Source organism: Typopeltis vanoorti, chromosome 19 (genome assembly GCF_054136105.1).
Source record: "Typopeltis vanoorti isolate ZY-2024b chromosome 19, IOZ_Tvanoo_1.0, whole genome shotgun sequence".
NCBI classification, from domain to species: Eukaryota; Metazoa; Arthropoda; class Arachnida; order Uropygi; family Thelyphonidae; genus Typopeltis; species Typopeltis vanoorti.
Window position 1 is genome coordinate 77,062,824 of NC_143567.1, and position 24,084 is coordinate 77,086,907.

A 24,084-nucleotide genomic window follows, 5' to 3' on the forward strand; every position below is an offset into this window, starting at 1 on the left:
TGTCTATATGCAATCCCTTCAGCAGAATGCATTGGGTTAATCAGTGAAATGTTAGTATAGATATTAATTATATGGATGAACAGGGCTGTCACTAGATTAGATCGCACCCTGAGGCAAACAATTAAATATCATCCCTGATGGTATAATATAAGACAAAAATATAAGAAAATTTTTGTCTTATATTATATTATTATTTAATTAATAATATTAATTAAATGTTTGCTCTACGGGGATATGCACAATGAAACTGTTGATAAGCTGTTCTAAATTTAAATTATAAGCTATGTCTGCCTCTATCGATATAGTTGCTAGACCAGCCAATCTTTCTTGGGTCATTGCTATTCGCAAATAATTTTTAATCAGTTTAGGCTTGGAAGAACTTCTTTCCACACTTACTATGCTAACAGGAATTGTTAGTGCAGCGCCGCCGCCTACTGCAATATGGCTGAATGAGCACCCTTATTAAGCCGCACCATTAGGCAGGCTGCCTCTATTGACAGTACTGTGTATGAAGTAATCATTTCCTTTAATTAGGTGCTAAAAACATATTGAATTATCTTGCACCTTAAGGATGTTATCTTTGAAACATAAATGCATAATCTGCTTCAACAATGACCTTTGGTTGGAAAGCCATGGGTTCAAATCCTGTCTATGATACGAAGAACTTTTATGAGAGCTTTTAAATTGAAGGTGAGTTGGCTGGCCTTATGGAGATGGCAGGTTTTTCCCTCTGCTCTATCTGGAAACTCTGGTTTTTCATCCCACAAAACAGGTAAACTAGCCAGAAGAAAACATGCAACTAGCAGCTATAATACACTATGTAGATAAGATTAACCACCTTTTCAAAGCATTGTATTCAAAATTTCAAAGAAGCCATGACAAGCCACTGAACCTGATGTGCACACACAAGGGAAAAATGAAAGTATTCTTAACCAGTTGATACGTTATTTTTCACTGCTCTGATTCATTCAGAAAGAAGAAGAGAAAAAGGAAGCTAGAAATGTACAGATGCATATTTTATCAGATATTTATGGTGAAGTCTATTTAGTGAGACAAGGAACAGGAAGAAATAAGTTTTCTCTAACATACACCTGAAGGTGTTAATAAATTGTATGAAGAGATGTTAATAATCTCTTTCAATTTCATTTCTGAAATTTGACAATACTGTTTTATCAAATTTAATTATTTAATAGATGCAAGAGCTATATACACCAAGGATTACAAGGCAGGATTTTATCTAAAATCTTCTCTTAAAAAAAAAAAAGAAAAGTGTGAAATTAAGTAGTTACAGTGAAATAAAATGCAAGCTGAGATTCCTCCTCCTCCTGATTTATGCTGATGGATAGAGACCCACACTTCATATATGTGTTTGAAATATATATACAAATATACAATGTTTGAAACCATATATTTGACATAACAGGTTGGCTAATCCTTATTCCTGAGGTGTCCTATGTCTATATATTGTGTGTGTTCTTCCAGCTAGTTTGGTTATTTTCAGGGATGAAAAACCTGAGCTTCTGAGAGAAAAAAATGAAGAAATATATTACTGTATTATGATTTGATTTATAATATAACTATTTTATAGTAAAGAGTCAACTTGAAGCTTAAAATTGTAAAAATAAAGCATGTGGGCTATATTAATTAAAAAAAAAAATTACAGCAATACATTACTGTTGTCACAACATATTCAGACACAAAATATGGTTTGATAACAATACATGCAATAAAATGTGAGAAGGAAACAACCATAATAAATAAATAAACTAAAATCCAGTCATAGTTATAGAGATATGACATGAGCCTGAATACTAATTTTTTAAAAAGTACATTTTATTTACTTCTTATTTGCTTCTCTGCAGGATACTAGTTCTCCTTTATCTTATTCTGTGTGGGTATGTCCAGAGCTTGATCTCTATATCAGAATGAAATAATGATAGTGAATGTTTGGAATCGTTTAGTCAAATGTGATGTTTGCATTCTCATAGTTTAGCTGCAGTATTTACCCCCCCCCTCCCACAAAAGCAATGTACTCAAATGTGAAAAGATATGCCTCTTCTTTTTAGGGGCTGTTTTTGTGTGGTTTTGAATAAGAAAACTAGATGAATTTGGACCATACTGATAGCTTGTATAGTGTTATTTCTAGTAGTGAGTAATTTGATCCTCCACTTTTGTAGTTCTGGGTGTGGCTGTTTTTTTTTTTATTCTGCCCTCTCTTAAATACAACTGAGTGAGACTATATATATCTATTGTTCTGCTTGCTACCCTTAACTACCAATGTCCCTACAGCATAGGATTAACAAGTACAGCAATGGTTATCAACCTTCCCCCACCGTTAAGGTGAAGAGCAGACAGGTCACAAGCAGCCATCTCCTGTAGCCTTGAAGGTCTTGGTCAATGGAAGCATCACATCTCATATTGAACTGCAAACTAAGTAAATAAGTACTTGACTTACATGGATTCAAGTTATGCTGATTCATCTATTAAGCACCACTTTGAACATACATAACAAATGGCATTTAGTGTCTAGTTAATGTCAGGGTGATAGTCATCATTCAGTTTATTTCTATCGTGAGCAGAAGCTGTGTCTTGTTAGTGAACCTATGTAGTACTTATTGTAAGCAATAAAACCCTAAATATGTCTGAGAAACAGTGCTGAGGATACATGTCTTCACAGTGGTAAAAAGAGATGATAACTATAGAAACAAAGTAAAAATGATTAAATGACACAAGAATGGTAATAAGTTTGTATAAATTGCATGTGCTTATGAAATGAATGCATTGAACTGAGAACTGTCATAGAAGATGAAGTTCAGATTATGCAACATGACACGTGAAAAGTTCTGTGGTAATGCAATCTACGATCATTTTTTTAAAAAAAGTATATTAATAGAAGAAATGAAAAAAATTATTGATCTGGATTGAAGACATGCAACAACAACTAATGCCAATAAGTCTTATGCTTATACAAGAGAAAGCAGCCTTGAGACTTTTTTAAGAGCTAAAGCAAACATGGTGAAAATGTCATCAGGAATACATTCATTTCAAGCCATAGATGGTTTCAAAGATTTAAGGGAAGTGCTAAACTACATAACATCAAAGTGAAAAGCAAGGCTGCTGGTGCAGACACAGCAGCAACAACTATGAAGTTCTTAAAAACTTTGGCAGAAATCATCAAAAATTAGAATTGCCTACTACAGCCATTTTTTAATATGGATTGAGACTAGTTTCTTTTGAGAAAAAAAAATGCCAGATCGTTCTTACACATCACAAGAAGAAGAAAATATTATGCCACGATTTAAGATATTAAAGGAAAGACTGACATTTTTTGTTGAAAAATGATGCCGGAGACTGCAGAATAAAATGATTGTTAGCTTAACATAGAAAAGGTCCCCAAAGATTCAAAACTATTTCAAAGGCATGTTTTATGGAAATCCAAACAAAAAGCATAGATGATTCTAGAAATTTGTCATGATTGGTTTCTCTATTATTTTATTTTGTGCATTAGGTTAAAAAATATTGCAAGGAAAACAACTTACCATTTAAGATACTGCTGACTAGGTGCATTATCCATCAGTACCTAACAAGTGGGAGGTGGAGGCTCACTGGGCTTTTAAGATGCATATCATATCAAAAATGCAGATGGAACTGATATTCACCTGTGATCATGGGAATTTTGGTCAAGTCCAAATGGCCCAGTCGAGTCAAATTCCACTTATCCTCACCTTCACTTGGTTCCCCCCACCCCCCACCCTTATAGAAAATTAAAAATAGACTTCTGCAATCAGACTCTAATCCATGAAAGTAGCACTTGTTACCTTGGTGTCACACTTGACTGTAGTCTAACTTACCAACAGCATTTGGAAAAATCTTAGTAAACTTATCATCCTCAAGCCAAAAGCAATTAGCACACTTGCTCATGACCATAACTGCATACTAACACCTAAAAAAAAAACATTCCTACAGAAAAATTATGATTCAGTTTGAATGGGGGATTCTCAGCCTTCCTAGTTGATACTGCTAACAATATCAGACTGAATGTTGCCAATATATAAAACCATCAAAAAGAGTAACCTCTCCTGCAAGAATATGCAATATTATTGGTAGTGAAGAAAAACAATGGAATAGTAATTATGAAAGAGGATAAGGGAAATGCTACTGTAGTTCTAAACCTCCATGATTACACACATAAACTTGCCTCTTTGCTAAAAGACTGCTCAACCTACTTTTCCTTTGACTATATCCAACTGATACACAGATCTACACATACCTCATGGCTTGTTGAAATTACTAATAAATTAAAACCATACAATTCTAGATCATCCCCCCCCCCCCACTAAACACAGGATATATGGGCTACCAAAAATCCACAAACAAAATATGCCATAATGTCCAACTTAGCCAAAGTGCTCTCCCAATATACCAATAATATCCCTTCACACATGAAAAAAAAAAAACTCGTTCCACTTGAAAGCTAGTATAGAAAATTCACATTCCAAAACACTGCCACAATGGTCAGTTATGATGTCTCTCTCTATTTACCTACTTAAAGACACCTTAAACCTTATCAAAGTTTAATTTTCTCCTGATATCTCAGCCCTATTTAAGTTCACTTTAACTCTGGCTATTTCATTTGGCAGGGAAAATTCTACAAACAAAGGGAACACCCGTGCCCTCTGCTTTCTCTCCATCTCCAAGCTTACTACTTCTTGGATACTTTTGAAAAGGAAAGCCTTTAACTCTGCCCCACATAGGCCCACTATTTGGATATGCTATGCAGATGATGTGTTTTCCATTTGATCATTATGGCCTGGATGTGCTCAACATTTTTTTTTTAAAACACCTAAACAACCAACATCTCCTGGGATGTTAAGTTGTTTGGATGTGTTAAAAAAATGTTGGGCCAGGATCCAGATCACATTAGGAAACAACAAATCTCCTTCCTAACCACTTCAATTATATGCCAGTCTCATGGATCCCTGCATTCTAAATTTACAGAAAACCTACACACACACACACTGGTAGACACATTCATCCCCACCCCCTCCCAACAGTATGAGATTATTAAAACCATATATAGCAGAGCAAAATTCATTAGCTCTGATAAGTGACCTCACTACTGAACTTGACCACATTTGCAATACCTTCTTAGCCAATGTTACAATCCTCGCTATATCAAAAAAAAAAAAAAAAAAAAAAATTAAACCAATCCCATCCTCCTCCCATTTGAAAGAACAAATAGCAACAGGTCTGTCATGTACCAAAACATGACAGACCAATATAACAAGGAATCAGGTTGACACCTGAAAGTTCAAGGGGGGGGGGGGAGAGGAGAACATATCTTTGGTTGATGGAAGAAAGGAAATTTTGAGGACAGGACAAAATGCTACCTAAGAATTTTAGAGATACATTCAGATATTTCATCCCTTACATCCCTTTGATGTAAGGGATGAAAATACAATTAATTTCTTCTTGATAGGAAGAATGAATCCTGTTAATTCTGACTGCTCAACCATTAACCAAAAATGTAGATTTAGCATATTTTAGTTCATATGTAATAAGAATTCAGTAGAGCACAGAGTATGCACATAATGGATGAAGGTTTTCATAGCAATAATTCTTTGACAAACAGATGATGGCAAGACTGTGCATGGATGGATATAGCAATCTGTCTTTGTGGAACATGCTATCTCTTATAAAAAAGGATCCTTTCAGAGAAAACTAGAGTCCTACACAAAAGCAGATTTCTGATGGAAAGGCTATTTCAAGTTAAAGCAACTAAGGCTATATGTCTATAAGACTATTATGTCTGTCAATTTTCGTGTATTTTTCTGGCTGGTTTGTTTTGTGGGATGATAAATAAGTTTTCAAAGGAAAATTCTACCACCTCCATGTGACACTGGTTAAATCACTTTCAATTGAAATATCCTTACGAAGGGGCTTTATGTCCTAGATGGGATTCAAACCCAGTTCTTTGTAAAGGTCATCGATGATACCAACTGAGCTACGGAGTATCCTTATGGAAATGCTTTACAAAGAAAGTTGTGAGGCATTATTATCAACAGATATGATGATATGTTTATCCCTCAACTATGCTTGTGATTACTAATTTTTATTTGTTTATTTATATATTTTGAAACTAGTAATAATTAACAGTTGTTGCCCTTACTAAAACGTGTCGAAATGTGGAATTTTTCTGTTATGCACATATGCGTAACTCTGATTCATTTCACACTGAGGATATACTGTGGATACCCATGAAACATGGGCAAAAATAGCCATTATTCTGTAAGTGTGTACTTCTGTATTCTGTTTGATTCATTTCATACTGAGGATGCCTATACAACATGGGAGAAAATTTTATAACACTCTTAAAATTTTTTTATGTAAGGCATCCATAGTATTGTTTGTTTATATCTGAATTGTATTTAAATCTGTTTGTGATAAATGAAATTGGAATTGTACAAGTATCACTTGAATTACTGTTATCTATAAAAACAAAAACATTTATTTATTAGACAGATGTGTGCAGATATGCAAAAAATGTTAGCTTAGCATATTTTTTTTTTTTTTAACTCGATTGAGTTTATAAAATGCTAATTACTTAAAATAAGAAGCACACTTTTTGGGAAAATTTAGACAAACAGAAAGAGCAGAGAAACATGAGTGATATTGGAATTATGGCCAAGTAAATGAAAATGAGGTCAGCCTATCATGTGTTCTGGCTGGTTTGCCTGTTTTGCAGAATAAAAAAAAAACACTTGAGTTCTGAAGAGAATCTTGGCAAAAATGGTTAAATATAGGTTCAATTTTTCCATGCTGGGGAAAGATATGGAAAAGTTTAGTGAGCCCCAGAGATATGTAAAAACTTTGTAGGGGATTATTTCAGGGGTGTATATTCCGGGTGTGATAGATGTGTGCAGTGTGCACACCTGTGGAATAGCAATATCACCATTATTATAATTTTGCATTTATTCCTGTTATAAAAACTCCTTTCATTGTTTCCTGGCTTCACAATTCCTAAAATTAAACATTATATTCAAATGCTTCATGAAGAGGACACTTTTCGATATATCAGCATAGCACATCAGCACTATGCACTCTTAAAACTTTCATACATCAATAAAAATACAATCATACAGTCAAATTGATGTGAATTTTGTAGCACAGGTTGCATAAGCCACATGACAGCACACCCAACCTAATTGGGCACATGATTACTAATGATGTTTTAAAGTGATAGCATGTTGATTCAATTTAGTAAGTACCCCTGGATGAACAACATGCTATGCATCTTTTGGTTGAAAAAAAAAAATCCTGGATTTAAATCTCATCCAGACGGGAACATTTATAAGAGCTTCTCTTCAACTTAAGGCAAATTAACCAGTCTCAAGCAATATGTATTTAAATCTTGGAAACCTAAGCTTTCATCCCATAAAACAAACAAACAAACAAACAAAAAAGCTGGCCTGAGGACACCCACAATTAATAAATAAAGTATTTAATGATTAATTAGTAGATTAGAATTGAGTTGGTAAGGTGACCTCACATGACAACTCCCTGAGCTCAAATGGCATAACAAGTGATAAGGTTTTTTGAACAAATTTAAATTATGGTTCTGCATTTGAATGTTCACAACAAATGCTGTGAAATATAACTGAATTTTAAAATTCACTGTGTGAAGACTTTTTTTTTTGTAATCAATGTAAAATATGAACTTTGCAGGCACTTGGTTTTGAATCTTCCATTTATGATCATGTGATGAGATATAAGTAAGTAAAGAAGTAGTGAAGAAATATTTGTGAAACATGTACTTTCTCCTATGGCAGTATGAGCAGGGTCACTGCAGCAGGTTGTTCACCGCACAAGAGCAGCTAATCAACGGGACAGCATTTTGATCGATTATATATATAATAAAATTTCTTTTTATGGCACCATTTAAGGAATCCCAGAATTAAATTATATATATATATAATGTATCCAGCCTGTATTCATTTAGAGATAGTATAGTTGTGATTGCACCCATCCAGTATTGTCATTGTGTTATTGTCTGCGCAGTTAGCCTAGTGGCTATGCACTTCGCGACCATATGCCTGGGGAAGGAGTGTTCCAGGTTCGATTCCCGTCGACGACGTGAGAAGCTTATTATTTTTTTTTTGTTATTTTTTATATTTTAATGGAAAAATTCCCACATTGGTGTTGGTTCACAAACTTTGCTTCCTGCATATTTCGGCGCTTAATGAATATTAGTAAATATTGCTTATTCATATGTTTCATTTCAAAGTAGTGGTTAATTGTATTTACTTCGAAAGCTCTCCAGGGAAGCTCCAAATCTTCCTGTCCCTTTCATCAATCAGGGACTGCTGATATTGACTTTATATACATATCAAAACTCGTTTTATATTATCGTTGTCATCCGAGCTAGTTTTCTGTTACCAATAAAAGTTTCGCATATACTTCACACATGAAAAAAAGCTTAAACAAGTTCATGTGGGGACATAGTTACTCGCTTGCAGTGGTAAACAACACCCGCACCCTAAAAGCCACTATACTGCAGAGGCAATAAAAACAAGTACTTTTATTATGCCAGTGAATAAGGTATGAGCAGTCTGTGTAATATATTTCTCAACAAATAGTGCAATTAGAGACAACTGGGATAAAAACACACTAATTAGTGAATCACATGTCCCCTCATACAGAAACTATGCTATATAGACTGAAACAAAACCATATGTTGCATGGGCAAAAACAGTATCTTAACTAAAAACTATTGTTATTAATTAGATGTGTGTGAGTTCGATTTCCCAAGGCAGCAATAAAATTCAACCGAACGTGTTAAAATTCGTAAAAGTGTTAAAACTAAGTAATATATATATAATGAACGTTATGGCAGTTTCACATATGGAATTCGGTTGAAGAGAGTTAGCATTTCAACTCAATTGTCAGCTATGCTTTTATCTTTCGGCTGTGCGATCCTTTGTTAATACCGCACCAATCATATGCACGTTTTAAAAACCTGCCTTTGCTGTCTGTTTCGCGTTAGGCTTAATTACCGTAAAGGGAGAAAAGTCACAAAAGAGAAAAATGTTCTTGGTCCGGGGATTCTCTTATTCAGATATAATTCTCTTATTCAGATTAATTTCATGTTATATCTTATTCAGATATAACATGAAATTAATATTCATTAATTTCATGTTATCAGTCTGCGGTGTGCCAGTATCGGTAAGTGGTGATATTATTTGATCTATTCTACGTTAAAAAATTTAACCCTGAGATGGAAAGTGGCTGATAAAAAATTTAATAAAAATCCCACGAACAATCAGAAAAAGCAGAAACAGACTCATCATATTTTACCAGAACAGCCCGCAGCGTCTTCAGAACCAAACGGTAAGAGGCAAAAAATGTAATATATGCATTTGATTTTTGCAAAATTCGCTGTGAATGTTTTGTATTGAATATAAATACAATAAATATTATAATAATATATCTCTCTATTACGATTTTTTTTCGAGGGGGGCCGCGAAATATTTTAATTTTTGCAAAGGGGGCCCTGACATCCAGAAGTTTGGGAAGCACTGTTCTAGAGTGACTGAGAACTGTTGGGGAATCCAAGGTTCAAAGAGTAAAACTCTTTATAGGTCCACCCTAGCAAGATTAGTCAGTGGATAGAGAGCCAGACAAAGTGTGACCAGCCTATCTACACACACACACACACACACACACACACACACACACACACACACAAAATATACCTTCTCACAGTAGCTACCATCAAATAGGCAACTGCTCCTTTTACCTGGTCTTGCCAATCACTACACCTACTGCTTACAGCATGATGAGTTAGGGCCTAACTTTTCCACATGAAAAACAAAAAATATCAGAGCCAATCAAATGGGGTCTAAAAACACTTCTTTTATGCAAAAGCAGAGTGGATGCATTGTGAATGTAGTGGTGTACTTGGGGAAAGTTGACGTGGATTGGCATTTGGAGGTGAGGGTTCCTCAGGTCAAGGCAGAGAGGTACAAGAAGGAAGCAGTATGTGTACTAAGAATCTTCTGGCTAAGGATCTAGACAGCCAAGCATAGATGAACCTAGAAACATCTTGCTATAAAACTTTTCCCACCAAAAGATAACCTCTCAGAATTAGAAGACGAGAAACTAGCCAAATATAAGTGGGATTTAATTGGACTAGCAAAAGTCTAACAAAAGGAAGGACAAACTGAAGTGAAAAGTAGTCACATTCTATTACAAGGAAACTGAAAATGGAAGTAATCCAGGAGTAGGATTTCTGATTAACAGAAAACTAAAAAAAAGGTATTGGAAATGGAAATTAAGGGATTACTCTATATATTTTTTGAATGCAAAAAATATCATTCAAAATTAACAATTGATGTACTCTGAAAGTGTTTGATTGATGATGTATATTACCAAACAAAAAAAAAGTTTGGTAATATGCATCAGGACTTAACATAAGTCTGTCTATTAGTCTTAGTCTGTTTGTTCTTAGTAAACTGTGCTTGACAAATTTATTATAATGCTAACTTGACTGGTAGATAACAGTACAAGATGTTCCCATACTTAATCAATTCAAAACATAAATGATCACAGATATGAGATATGTGAGATACAAACTGAAAAGTAATATAAAATTTGAAAGAGAAAAGTTAACAGCCAAACATCAACCTGGAAAACTTAATGGTCAAGCCCATTTGCAAGCCAAATGAAACTGAAGGCTAAGCTAAAGCATCAGATTACAAGAAAGTCAAAATTTAATGAAATAAGTGTATCAGTATTGTAGAAACTGGAAAAAAATGAGAAATGAAACAATAGCACAGAATTAAAAAAAAAAGAAGAAAAACTCCCAAAGATAAGGGTCAAAGCTGTATAACTGAGAGGAGACCTCCACATAGCCTTTAAAGGAATGTGAGGAACCGACCAGGGTTTCTGACCTAATGTCCAATCCTCAATTTCTCGTGGTGCACCCTGTTGGGTATCTACCTGGATACTGAATGAAAGAGGATGGGCTGGCAATTTGGGATTTAGCCGACCAAATTGTATTTTTATTGGCTTACACCTAAATACAAAATGATGGTACAACTTGACAAAATTTCATGCCAGCTGGGATGTCGCCAGTTAAACAAGGCCCCTGTTGTTTTTGCCAGGGAACCAGGGTGAACAGCGAAAAGTCAGCGACTGGAACAAATCTGAAAATACACCCCAACTCAAAATCACCAGAGTTCAAGATTGGTACTATCAACATAAGAAGCCTGAATGGCAAAGAAATGGAGCTAGCTGAGGAATTAGATAAGTACCAGATTGACATAATAGGGGTGACTGAAACAAAAAAGACAAAAACTGGTGAGATCTTTCTAAGCAATAAATACAAAATGTTATATTCAGGCAACGACCATCAAGGAAAAGGAGTAGTCATAGTATTCAACACTAAATAAGAGGCTAATCTTCTTGAATGGCAGGCAGTCTCGAGTAGAGTGATTTGGGCAAATATCAGAATGGGGAACTGGACAATGAAAATTATTTGTGCCTATGGTCCCACAGAAGGCTCTACTAAGATAGAAGTGGAAGAATTTTTTTGAGGCTCTAGAGAAAGCTACTGACACAATGAAAGATTTATGCTAGTATACTTGAGAAACGGTTGAAAAGAATTGTGGAAGAAAAGCTTGGTGAAGAACAAGCTGGATTCAGGCCAAATAGAGGCTGTCAGGATCAGATCTTCACTTTACGACAAATAGTCGAGCAATCATGGGAATATAACAAAGATCTGAATTTAAGTTTTGCTGATCTGGAAAAGGCATATGACAAGGTGCCAAAAAAGAAGCTATTCAATACGCTACAGTTATATGGTGTCAATGGGGCATTATATCAAGCAATTGATATAATGCCCCATTGAGTTGTAAATCAGCAGTTAGGATTGAAGTAAGTACAGGAAGATGGTTTAATGTTAAATCTGGTGTGAGACAAGGATGTACATTATCCCCTCTGTTATTCATTATCTATATGGATCACATTATGAAGGAAAGTGGTATTAAACCTGATATCAAAATTGGAGATGTTAATGTCAGCTCTTTGCTTTATGCAGACGATGTCATACTTCTAAATGAATCTGCTACAAGTCTGCAGGATTCCCTGACTAAATTGAATAACTGTTGTAATAGATATGGTATGAAGGTCAGCAATAAAAAGACAAAGACAATGAAAATAGGCAGAATCGTTGAAAATGTCAACTGCGTTGTGAATGGAGAACCTGTGGAACAAGTAAAACATTTCAGCTTCTTAGGCCGATTTTTAGTGAAGATGGTAAATTAAATATGGAAATAGACAACAGAATCAACAAAGCTGGTATGGTAGGAAGTCAATTGAATAAATTCATATGGAATAAGAGAGAAATTAGTCAGAACACTAAATTAGCTGTATACAAGACAGTGTTCAAACCAGTTTTTTACTTATGGATCTGAGAGCTGGGTCAGACGTAAAGCACTTAACCAAAGACTAGAGATGATATGATAACAAATATGAGAGTCCTCAGAAAGATTAGAGGCATGAACAGATGGCATCAAAGGCAATATCATATTAAAAACGAAGATATTAGGAAAGAACTTGACATTGTCAGCATCCAGGAATGCATTAACAGAGCTAATCTCAGGTGGTATGGTCACTTAAACAAAATGGGTGAGGAAAGATTAGCAAAACAATTGTTCTCTGCCAGGTTGGCAGGAAAATGACCCAGAGGAAGACCAAGATATAGGTGGATTGATATGGTACAAAGTGCCTTAGACGATAGAAATATAAGATCTGATAATGTTGGAGTCTTGACAAGTAACAGACTGATTTGGAGGAAAATTGTAGATAGGAAGTTAGTAATGATGTAAATTTGTCATGTGGTACTATCATATCCTGTATACTCCTTGATTGTACATGTCAGGAATTTGATGATGATGATAATATAATATATCCTATAGCGTCTAAAAAGTTTGATAGAGAAATATGACGAGCTAAGCTTATGAAATAGAATATAGCTACCTTTGAAAGACTGACAGGAGGCTACATATTAATGTCTTATTTTCTAATTAATTTATCATTAATGAAATTTTAAGTGTATTACAGAGTACAAATCTGAACATATTTAAATGTTGGGAGGTAGAGATTTCAGTACATAGTACTGAGTATAAAATTGAGCTGAATACATGAAGACAAAATATTTGCATGGAAGTGTAAAATGAGAGGAACAAAACAAATAAATGGAACAAACTAAAATATAAAATAATCAAAACTGAATTTTGAAAAAGTAAGAAATAAACTAAATACCTGTAGTGTGGATGACTGTTTTACAGAAATCATCAGAGTAAGAAGAGAAATTTATCTCATTTAACTGCCATAGATATGGCAAGAAAGACCATATCTAAACTTACCCTCATAACAACTGAATAAGATCAATTACTTCCCCCTTATTATCAAACTGACCAACTCCCACTTAGCATATTTATCTTGTGAACCATGCAGCTGACTTATGAGTTTTCACCTTCTATCTTATGATTTCTGGGCAATGTCATGTACAATGTTATTCACACTGATGGTTTGTTATGTTGATTTCAGATTTTTAGTATTTTTTTTCTTTCTATTTCTTACATTTTAAAAATTTAGATTTGACTTTTTTAATTCATTCCATTTATTTATGTTTCATTCTTCCCATTTCATACTTCCAAGAAGTCTTTTAAAATGTTTTAAAATTTTTTCAATCTCTAATTTTAGGCTAAATTTTAAACTTCAGTACTATATACTAAAACAATCCCAACCAAGATATCCAGGAGGCATGTTTAAATTTGTATTCTTTATAATATATACTCAAAATTTCAACTAATGACAACCTAATTAGAAAATAAAACATTAATACATAGCTTATTGTTGATATTTTAAGGGCATCTCCATTCTATTGCATAAGTTTAGCTAGTCTTACTTCTCTAAAAAACTGAATGCTTTTTTAAGCATTCCAATTTTTTAGATTTTTCTAAATAATTATTACAATAATATTTCGTAATAAACAGACTGATGAAGATCCTTCTGTGGTCTATCACTCATTGTGATTTAATATATGCCACAAAGCAACATCATTATACATTAAGAATGATAACTAAGAAAGTAGAAACAAACCATAATTCTACCCTTATGGCATTTAAACATAGTTCTTGTGTTTCTTACAGAGATGTTGTGTACCGATGACTTAAGAATCCTCATGAATTTCTACAACACACATATCATGGTCAACAATGTCAGAGTCATTATGAGAAACATTCTGGTACTTAGAAAGCAAATGGTCTAATACTTGCATAATCTTTTGCTCTTTACGTTCCTCTTCTTGGCTTTGCCTTTCACTTTCTTCCCTAAAAAATTCTAATCTCCTTTTTTCCATTTCAGCCTCATACTGCATCTGTTCTATTTCAAAGTTATAAAACCTTTGTTCTGCAGCCTCTTGGTATTGTAAAAACTGATTTGTCACAGAAAGCATAACATTTTTAAGTGCTTGAAATTCTTTAGGTATTTTGAATGATTGTTTGCGCTTTGGTGGTCCTCGACTATATTCTGGGGTTTCTTCCAGACAGCTTTCATTTTTCTTTTCTTTTTTAGGTGGAAGAGAAGTTGAAGATGAATAATCAGCATTTTTATTTGTGAAATTTGTTTGAAAGGAGTCAGAAGAGGGAACAGTTAGATTTGAGCTCCATGAAACATCTGAATATTGTGGAGTATTAAGATGAAAGACATTAACTAACTGAATATCATTTGCATCTGGAAAGTTAGTGTTACTTTCTGTTTGAGAATGGCTAATGTTTGATGGGGTCCCATTATATTTATAAAGATCAAAATAGGAAAGTGGTGAAGATGGATTGGCAATTTCAGTACTTGGTCCCAGAATATTTTCCAACAAATGCAAATATTTAGATTGCCTTCGAAGATCTTTGAAGTTAAGATTCTGATTTTTGGCAGCTTTGTATTCTGCTTTTAAATTTTTTACTTTGATCCGACACTGTGTTGGTGTGCGACTGAAGCCTTTTTCTTTTAATTTACTAGCTATTAAATCATAGATGTAGTAATTTCTTACGGTATTATTTAAAGCACCTTGAATCTCTTTTTCTTCCCAAATGGAGATCAGAGCAATAGTTTCTTCACATGACCACAGAGGTCTATTTGGAGGATGAGACATCTGAATTTCTTTTACTTCTTCTAAATCTAAAGATAAATAAATATTATCTTTAAACTTTAAAATAAACTTTATTTTTTAAAAAAAGTATAATAACTCTAAAATATCAAAGCATTCACTTTTTTTTTTTTTTTGGTTGCAAAGATAATATATATATGAGTGAAATATGACCACAATATATTATATTATGGTCTTTCACTCATACATATAGTTTACAATGTGACTGGTTGGGATGGATTATAGCTGAAGCAACTACATCTAGGAGACAGCATATTATATGTGTAACAATGCATATTCTCTAGCCAGTTTGTAGGATGAAAGCTTTCTATGAGGGGGAAAGCCTATCATCACCTCTGCATGAGATAAACCCAATTGAAAAGCCTTAATAAAAGGTTCTTGGCATTCTACGAGGATGGTCTGAAAAGTTCCCGGTCTAACAATGAAAAAAACGGATTCCAAAATTATTTTAATTTTTCAATATAATCTCCCTTAAGACTAATATATTTATTCCAGCCATGCTGCAGCGTCATTATCCCATCTCTGTAGCGGTTCTCAGTAAGATTGCAAAATACCCCTCCACAGCTGCAATCATCTCTCGATTAAAAAAAAAAAAAATGCTGGCCAGAGAGGAACAGTTTTAGTTTTGGAAAGAGATAGAAGTTAGAGGGAGCCAAATCTGGGGAATAGGATGGATGTTCCAACAATTCATAGTGCAGATCCCTTAATTTTCCCATTGCCAAAACACTTTTGTGGGCAAGTGCATTGTCCTGATGAAAGATGATTTTCTTCTGCAAACCAGGTCTTTTCTCACAAATTTTTTCATGTAGTCTGGTTAAAAGATTGGAATAATATTCCCTGGTTATTATTTTACCCTTTTCAAGATAATTAATAAACAAAATGCTTTTAGCATCCCAAAACAACGATGCCATGACCTTTCCTGCTGATGGAACTGACTTTGTCTTCTTTGGTGCTGAACAACTGGCTTCTGGTGTGCAATGGTGAATCCAATTTTCATCCATAGTAATAAATTGATGCACAAAATTAGTTTTATTCTTGTTAAAATGCTCCAAGCACTGTTCAGAGATTTTCATGCGAGTGTGTTTTTGATCTGCTGTGAGCAAGCGCGGCACCCATCTTGCACAAAGTTTTTTCATTTGCAATTCTTCATGCAAAATATATCCTATACATTGTTTTGAAATGCCTATAATCTCTGCAATTTTATGCACTTTGACTCGCCGGTCATTAAATACCATATTGTGCACTTGATCAATGATTTCTGGTGGTGTTACACTTTTTGGACGTCCTTCATGTAGATCATCTTCAAGGCTGGTATGGCCACTTTTAAACTCGGCAGCCCATTTCTTAATTGTTGAAAATGAAGGAGAAGAGTGCCCATACTTTTATGAACTTCGAATGAATTTCTTTTGACATTAAACATTCTTTTACAAAGAATTTTATAACCACATAATGCTCAATTTTATCCATTTCAAGGGATACAGACAACACTTTTGCTTCAGACAGCTGTATAAAACAAACTATTTGACAGAATGAACTTGCAATTTCACATAAATGTTTATGACAGATGTACCAACTTAGAAAAAAAAAATCTTGCCGATAGTGTTGCCATCTATGGCCGAGGCCGAGAACTTTTCAGACCACCCTCGTAGATGGAATTCAAGCTTAAGTTTCTACATGTTCATACATGAAAAATGGGAAATATTACATTTGCAAGTTACAATATGTTTGATTTGCTGAATGTTATGATGTGACTTGTGAATGAAACAAATGAAAGAGCCAATGAAGAAGCATATTTTTCTCTCTTATTTCATCAAGATGGTACCTTGGAGTTCTAATGTAAACATTCATGTGTGTGTGCATGCACACACATGTGAAGACTTGTTGAGCAAAGGAAGTGGTTTAACATGTGATTAGTAGCTGTGGAATAACTGCGTACCGATGCATGCAGTAATTAGTAGTCACTCTGGATACAAACTTGAAGATGTTATTTGATATGAATTTTAACATCAAAGTAGCCTTTACATCTATTATTACCATATGCGGCTTTCTTCATTCTTCGAAGAACAGTAATCCCTTCTGCAAACATCAAAGGATCCACAAAATCCCTTGTTTGTGTGGTCTTCCCTACATAGATCAGACTTGCAGAAGTTTTGAAATAAATATAAGCAATATTGCTTATATAACAGGGAGAAAAATCAGGACTAGTTTACCACTCTTCCAACACCCATCAAGATATCAAAGAGGACAAAGTCACTATGCCATATCTTAAAAGAAAACTTTGTTTTTCTAAAAATGTCAGATTAAAAAAAATCACATGGTTCTCTCAATAGAAACCTAGAACTTATGCTAAATGATATTTGAAAATCATTGATCAGTTCGCTTAACATACCTGATTTCAACTTTTCATTGAATTGTCTCCAAAGAATCAGAAAACAGATGATGCATGCAATATTTCACTGTTCCTCATGCTTCAATTGTTAAAAATGAAAAATTATAAAAAGCTGAGAGACAGCATTAACTATAATGATTTCTCTCTGTTTTTTTTTTTTTTAAAGAAAATTTGTATTTTTTCACTTATCACCTTTAGGTTTATTTACCTTGAAGAAGCCATCCATCCTTTGGTGGTGAAACTAGTCAGTTTCACTACGTTTTTTATATTTTATTAAAGACATTGCTCTTTAACAAAATATTAAAACCCAGTTTCTTGTAACAGACTGATAGCTCTATAGAGAGAGAGTTTTTTGTAACACCATATCATTAATATTACTACATAACATCACTTACTGGCCGTACATTTTATTGCATCAAAAATTCCACCCATTATGAGACTTTTACTGAAAATTTAATTTTAAGGAATTATATGTAATTCTAATATTATGATTCAGTTTTAACATTTTTTTTTGTAAGTATCTTCCTGTATGATATCATATATTGAAAAAACATTTCTCCTCTGGCATCATGAATCTATACTTTTGTCATCCATGTGGATTGTATAATTTGTTTTTACAGGTTCTTTAACTTCTCTTTCCATGGCCAATTTCTACATAGAGAATTTTAAAAAACTTTATTTTTTTCCTTATTATTTTTTACAATATCCAGACACCCTGCTCTAGAGCCCACACAATATTTTCAAGCCAACTTCAGATTTCCAATAAGAAGAGTGGTAGCCTTATGCTGGATAATGAAATTCATCTTCTATCTAAAGACATTCACAAACATCCATGCCTGTGCTGGGATCTAACCCCATCACCTACTGGATGGAGAGCAGAGATACTATCCTCTTGGCCAACAAAGCCAGTGAAGGCATGATTTTTAAACATGCCCTCTTAAACCTATCTGGTTAAGAGGACATGTTTAAAAATCATAGCTTGTTCTCATGTCCCAGACACATTAGATACATTCTTCCTCTACCTCAACAAACAGGAAGATCAGTCTACAAACGTATTTTTGAACATCAAGACCACATCCAGCTCATCAAACTGCAGAAATTGGGCTTGGCTCAGCATGGAATTCAAAATGCAAACCATAGGATTCAATGAGAAAATACAAAACTTTTACAAAAATCTATGTACAGACATGAAAGGCTATTCAAAGAAAGTACTGAAGCTCTACTTCATACACCAAACCTTAATTGCAATGATTGCCTTATGATCCCAAAAGTTTGGGAAATTATTATACCCAATTGTGTAAAATACATCGTATCATAATAATAATTAATTTATAATTTCAGTCCAATAGTTTTAACAAATGTGCAACTTGTACAGAGGGATTCAAATTTGGCACATGCACTCAAATTCCTTACCATATTCTTTGCTGTTACTAATGTCTTATGGATATGATATGTCTTACATATCATATCCATAAGATATGATATGTAAGACAAAACATTTGTAAAATAAATATTATATTTTTTACTATGGCACACATGTGAATGTTTAATTAAGGAGGTTTTTTGTGCCAGTGTATAAAGGATTGGCCAATTCATACCTGGACTACTATATATAGCCAAGTCTGGTCACCTAGTTTTCATTGTCATTTTATATATAAACTCTGAAGAGAGTCATATATATATATATTTTTTTTAAATCTGATGAATGGTGGGTGAGCAGAATGGTACAATGTGTTCTGAATGAGTTTGAGGTGAGTCTGACTTTGAAATTTGTTATAATAAGGTTTCCCTGCTCCTATGAGTTACTCTATTATGGAAAGATCAGCTAACATCCATTTGAAAGGACATAAGAAATACACAGTTGCCACAACTATGGACAGTCAAGTCTAGCAGACCATGGTCTTGACTACTATTCCATAGAATAAAATGGAAGAAAGTTACTACGCTTTATTGTAATAAGTTTAAACAGGACAATTTTTTTTAGAATCTGTAGCTGCTTTTAAAAAACAACCTAACTGAAATAAATATGGTTGTGAGAGACTCTCCAAGATATGGGAAACTAATGCTTAGACATCTCACATAAGAATCACACCTTCCTATTTGTGTCCATTGTTGTTTGTCTTCACAACAATTGTGCTTGGAAGAGCACTATTGTCCTCACTGCCAATGTTGTGTTGTACACTGATATTCTGTTATACTTATACTAAAAGAATTCTATGGAGATACATCTATGTTTTGGCATGATGATACAACAGCAATCTGGTGAACAATACATTTCAAGAAATGAAGCTTCAGAATTTCCTCAGCTGTTCCCCAATTGATCAGAATACTACAGGATATGAACTTCATATGAGCATATGAAGTACCTTCTGACCGTAACAGCCTATTACAAACAGGTATAATTATCTGTTAACGTTTGCTTTAGAGAACATGACGATTACATCTACTATCATCATAATGGCATGTAAGGACTGGGAGACGATGATTTTGATACTCCTTCACATGGGATTAAATGGAAGAAAATTAATCCCATGTGAAGGAGTATCAAAGATAGCTATAGACCAGTAATAGAAATGAAACACTAATCTCAACAAATATGTATGGCTGAATTAATTTACCTAAAATTTAGGAAAGTCATTTTAAGAACAACCCAACAACTGTAAAAATTTTATTCATTCAGTATTAGAGGATGCCAAGTTAGGATTTGGAGTCTTTTGTCCATTACAAAAGTCCATGGCATTCTTTCCTATACTTATTATTGTTTGTGTACTATGAGAATAATCAGCATCATCAGAGCATTTTGTGCTCTGATGATGCTGATTTAAAATCCAGCAAAATACTAATGAGTTATTAGTTAAGTAAATATATTAGTTATTATTTAATGCCATGGCATTGCAAAATACCATTAAATACAGATAAATAACTTGCAACACGATCAAGATCAGTTTGTGGTTATTACAAGATCAGTTTGTGGTTATTTTAATATGGTAACTAAGAACCACGAGCCATATTTATTATGCACTGTGTTGCTAAAAGTATTTGAACATTCCAGCAGATGAACACATCAAAGAACAAGAAAATAAAGTCTCTGAAAATGATGAGATGGCATTCTAGGAAGATGCTTATAAAGGAGATATTGTTAAGCACCATGTTAGGTGTGAACTAAAATAGTATATGGAGAGGAGCTTAACAACTTTGATTAACAAGAGTTCATGCTCATATGGTGCAAGTATGCTTAAACTGGAAAAACTAGACTCCAGATAATTGGAAGACAAGTACCATATTTACTCAAATATAACTCGCACCCCTGATTTTAATTTATGAAAAAAAGTTTCGAATATACCTCACACATGAAAAAAAGCTTAAACACATTCACGTCGGGGCGATAGTAACTTGCCCTCCCCAATAGCCACTATACTGCAGATGCAAGAAAAACAAGTATTTTTATTGTATCGCTGAATAAGGTACAGAGACATTTGCAATCTGTGTAATATATTTCTCAACAAATAGTGCAATTAGAGACAACTGGAATAAAAACAACACTAACTAATGAATCACATGTCCCCTCCTACAGAAATTATGCTGTATAGACTTAAGCAAAACCATATGTTGCACTGGAAAACACAATATCTACTTTGCCCACCAGCTCAAATGCAAAGCAGCAATAAAATTCAACCGAACGTGTTAAAACTAATATATATAGTGAATGTTGTTATGGCAGTTTCAGATATTATGGAATTAGGTTGAAGAGAATTAGCATTTCAACTCAATTGTTGGCTTACTTTTATCTTTTGGTCGTGCGATCTTTTGTTAATACCGCATCAATCATATGCACTTCTTCACAGCTGCTCTATCTCTATTGGCCTACCAGTGCTGTCTGTTTCACGTTCTGCTTTCACTTCTGATTAGTCATTTGTGACGGATTGTTCATTATCTCAAGTCTTGTAAATTACTGGCAACTTTTGCTTGAAATGAAATAATGAGAAAGAAGATGAGACTATTTGGGTAGGATGCACACAGGGAAACCACTCTCTAGGCAAGAAATAGCAACAGCGAATAGGAAATTCTTGGTAAGTCATACTCATTTTCAGTTTCTTCTTGAAAACTTTAGTTTCCGAAAATCCCCACATATATCTTGCACCCTGCTTTTTTTAGCTTTCATTTTGAGGAAAAAAGTGAGTTATATTTGAATAAATATGGTATTTTGGAGCAGTGAATTAGATGAGAGAACCTGGATCTGATAGCAGCCCTGCAAGCACTATGATTAGGGAAGGGATGCACTGTTCCAACAGTAAAGCATAGTGATGTTTTTGCAATACGGATTGGTTTACTGGTTTTTATCGATACTACCATAAATGGAGAGACGTGCTTCCATATTTTGAATAATACTGCTCTTCCTGCTTATGGAATTTTGCAGCAAAGATGATACTAGATTCTGCAAGGTCTACTATGGCCTAATTTGAGAATAACAATGTCTTCTTATTATCTGACACCTCCAGGGAGTCCAAGACTCATCGAGGAAGGGCACCTATGCTACAACTCTCCGTCTCCATCACTCAACTTCATCCATCCAGACATGTCTACTGTCCACCACTAGTATTTTCACAAACATCCATGCCCACGCGGGATTTGAACCCACAGCCTTTTAGCTGGAGAACGGATATGCTAACCACTCGGCCAACTAGGCTGGCTGTGGTTATGGACTAGTCAATTAAGACTTTTTTTTGCCCTCAAATTGGCTAAAGACTTATGCAATGAAGTGGAATGATGAGAAGAATTATCTCCAGAAGTCAACATCCCTTAATTCAAGACAGTCCTTCATGAAGAAAGAAGGTTAATTTCCTCATGAAACTTGTTACATACATAGAACATTTATTATATACTAAATGCTGTGATGCAGGCCAAAGGTAAGCCTACACTTTATAAAAAAAAAAAGATATAAAAAAGATATTTTGATTTTTATCATTCCCATACTTTTGACAATGTAGCTTCATTGTCTGCATTCTTCAACCTGTTTTGGAGAGGAGGGGACTAAAGTTTTCAGACATGGAATATCCTGCCTGGAAACTGAAAATCACCTTCAATTGAAAAGTTTTACTAATGTGTCAGACTGAACTTTACAAGGTCTTTCAAACACAAATGACATGTTCACCCTCCCTGCACTACTATTATTATTAATATTATTATTATTAAATCTTCCTGAAGGGAATTAACATCAGCCATGGTACTTATAATTCTCCCCAACTTTGCCTCATCAGCAAACAACTGAAGTTCCCCAGTCAGTCCACATGATATACTGTTTACAAACAAGTTAAACAGCAAGGAACCAAGAACAGAATCCTGGAGGATGCCACTGGTTACCCTCCTTTCTTGAGACACTGCTCTAAAGACTGCTATGAAAGGCACATCAGGAGAGAGCTACATTCATTTACTGTTGGGATAACTACAATAAGGAAACATGTAATCAAACTAATCACTCAATAATGTGAAATGATCAAAAGCATTTTTCAAACAATCAATTTTAAGCCAAAGTAGACGCATGTTACTATTTTCTTTATAATAAATTTTCTGCACTAGTGCATGAATAGTTTTGGGATCATGCTATTTCCTGGAATGTATCCTCAAGGTATACATACATATTGCAATGATTACACAATATAATTAAGATTTAACCATGTGCTTTCATAAGTTTTTCTTCAAATGGTTCTGTAATCTGTATGACTTCCAGGGCAGTAAGAATATCAAACTAAAAGAGTTACTGCCATCAACCCACCTATTAGTCCTCCTGTGGTCTTTTTTTTTTGCTTCAAATATATGTTTTGCAAATCTTTCATCTTCCCTTTTGTTTAATTTTTTTTTAACCTGAGTAAGAATATATAAAATGAATAATTAACCTGAAACCATATCTTCATTTGAACCACCACCCATCTACTTATTTTTCAGAACTTACATAATCACAGTAATCTACAGCATTCGATTCATGTTTTATTTCCATTCTAGCCCTCAGATTCATATAGTAAAATTTTTTTGAAAACAGTATTATATACTGCTAATTAGGGTGTTAGGCTACTTTATCTTATTCCATAAAAATAATGCAAATAATTCACCATATCAGATTTGTTCTGTCATCTGTTTTCATACTGGATCTGGTGATGCGACTTATATGTTGATTATTCATGCTTGTATTTTTAGGATGGATATTACAATGTAGAAGGGTACTTTGTAATCACCTGATAGATCTAGGAACTGTAGCTGATCTTTGGTGGGGGAGAAGATAACAACCAATTTTTATATGGTCTATTGGTGGTCACAAGGCTATATATTTATAAAATCTTTGCCAGCTTTTCAGATGTGCCACAAATATGAGATAGTAATGGATCTAGTGTAGTCTATGTTTTGGAGGGATAAGGCATGTTTTGGTGTTAATATTTTTCTGATTTGGTGAGGATTGTAGTCATTGGTTAAG

At 34.1% G+C, this 24,084-nt stretch overlaps 1 long non-coding RNA gene across 1 annotated transcript in view; it reads right to left on the reverse strand.

Moving 5' to 3' along the window:
- Positions 1-1,718: 1,718 nt before the first annotated feature.
- The window catches only part of LOC150096264 (uncharacterized), a 51,396-nt gene continuing 29,030 nt past the window's right edge, over positions 1,719-24,084 (reverse strand). The window contains exons 3-4 of the long non-coding RNA XR_016549925.1: positions 15,130-15,240; positions 1,719-1,915 (exon numbers count right to left, since the gene is read on the reverse strand). This is a non-coding gene — a long non-coding RNA (uncharacterized LOC150096264). The remainder of the gene's footprint in view (positions 1,916-15,129; positions 15,241-24,084) is intronic.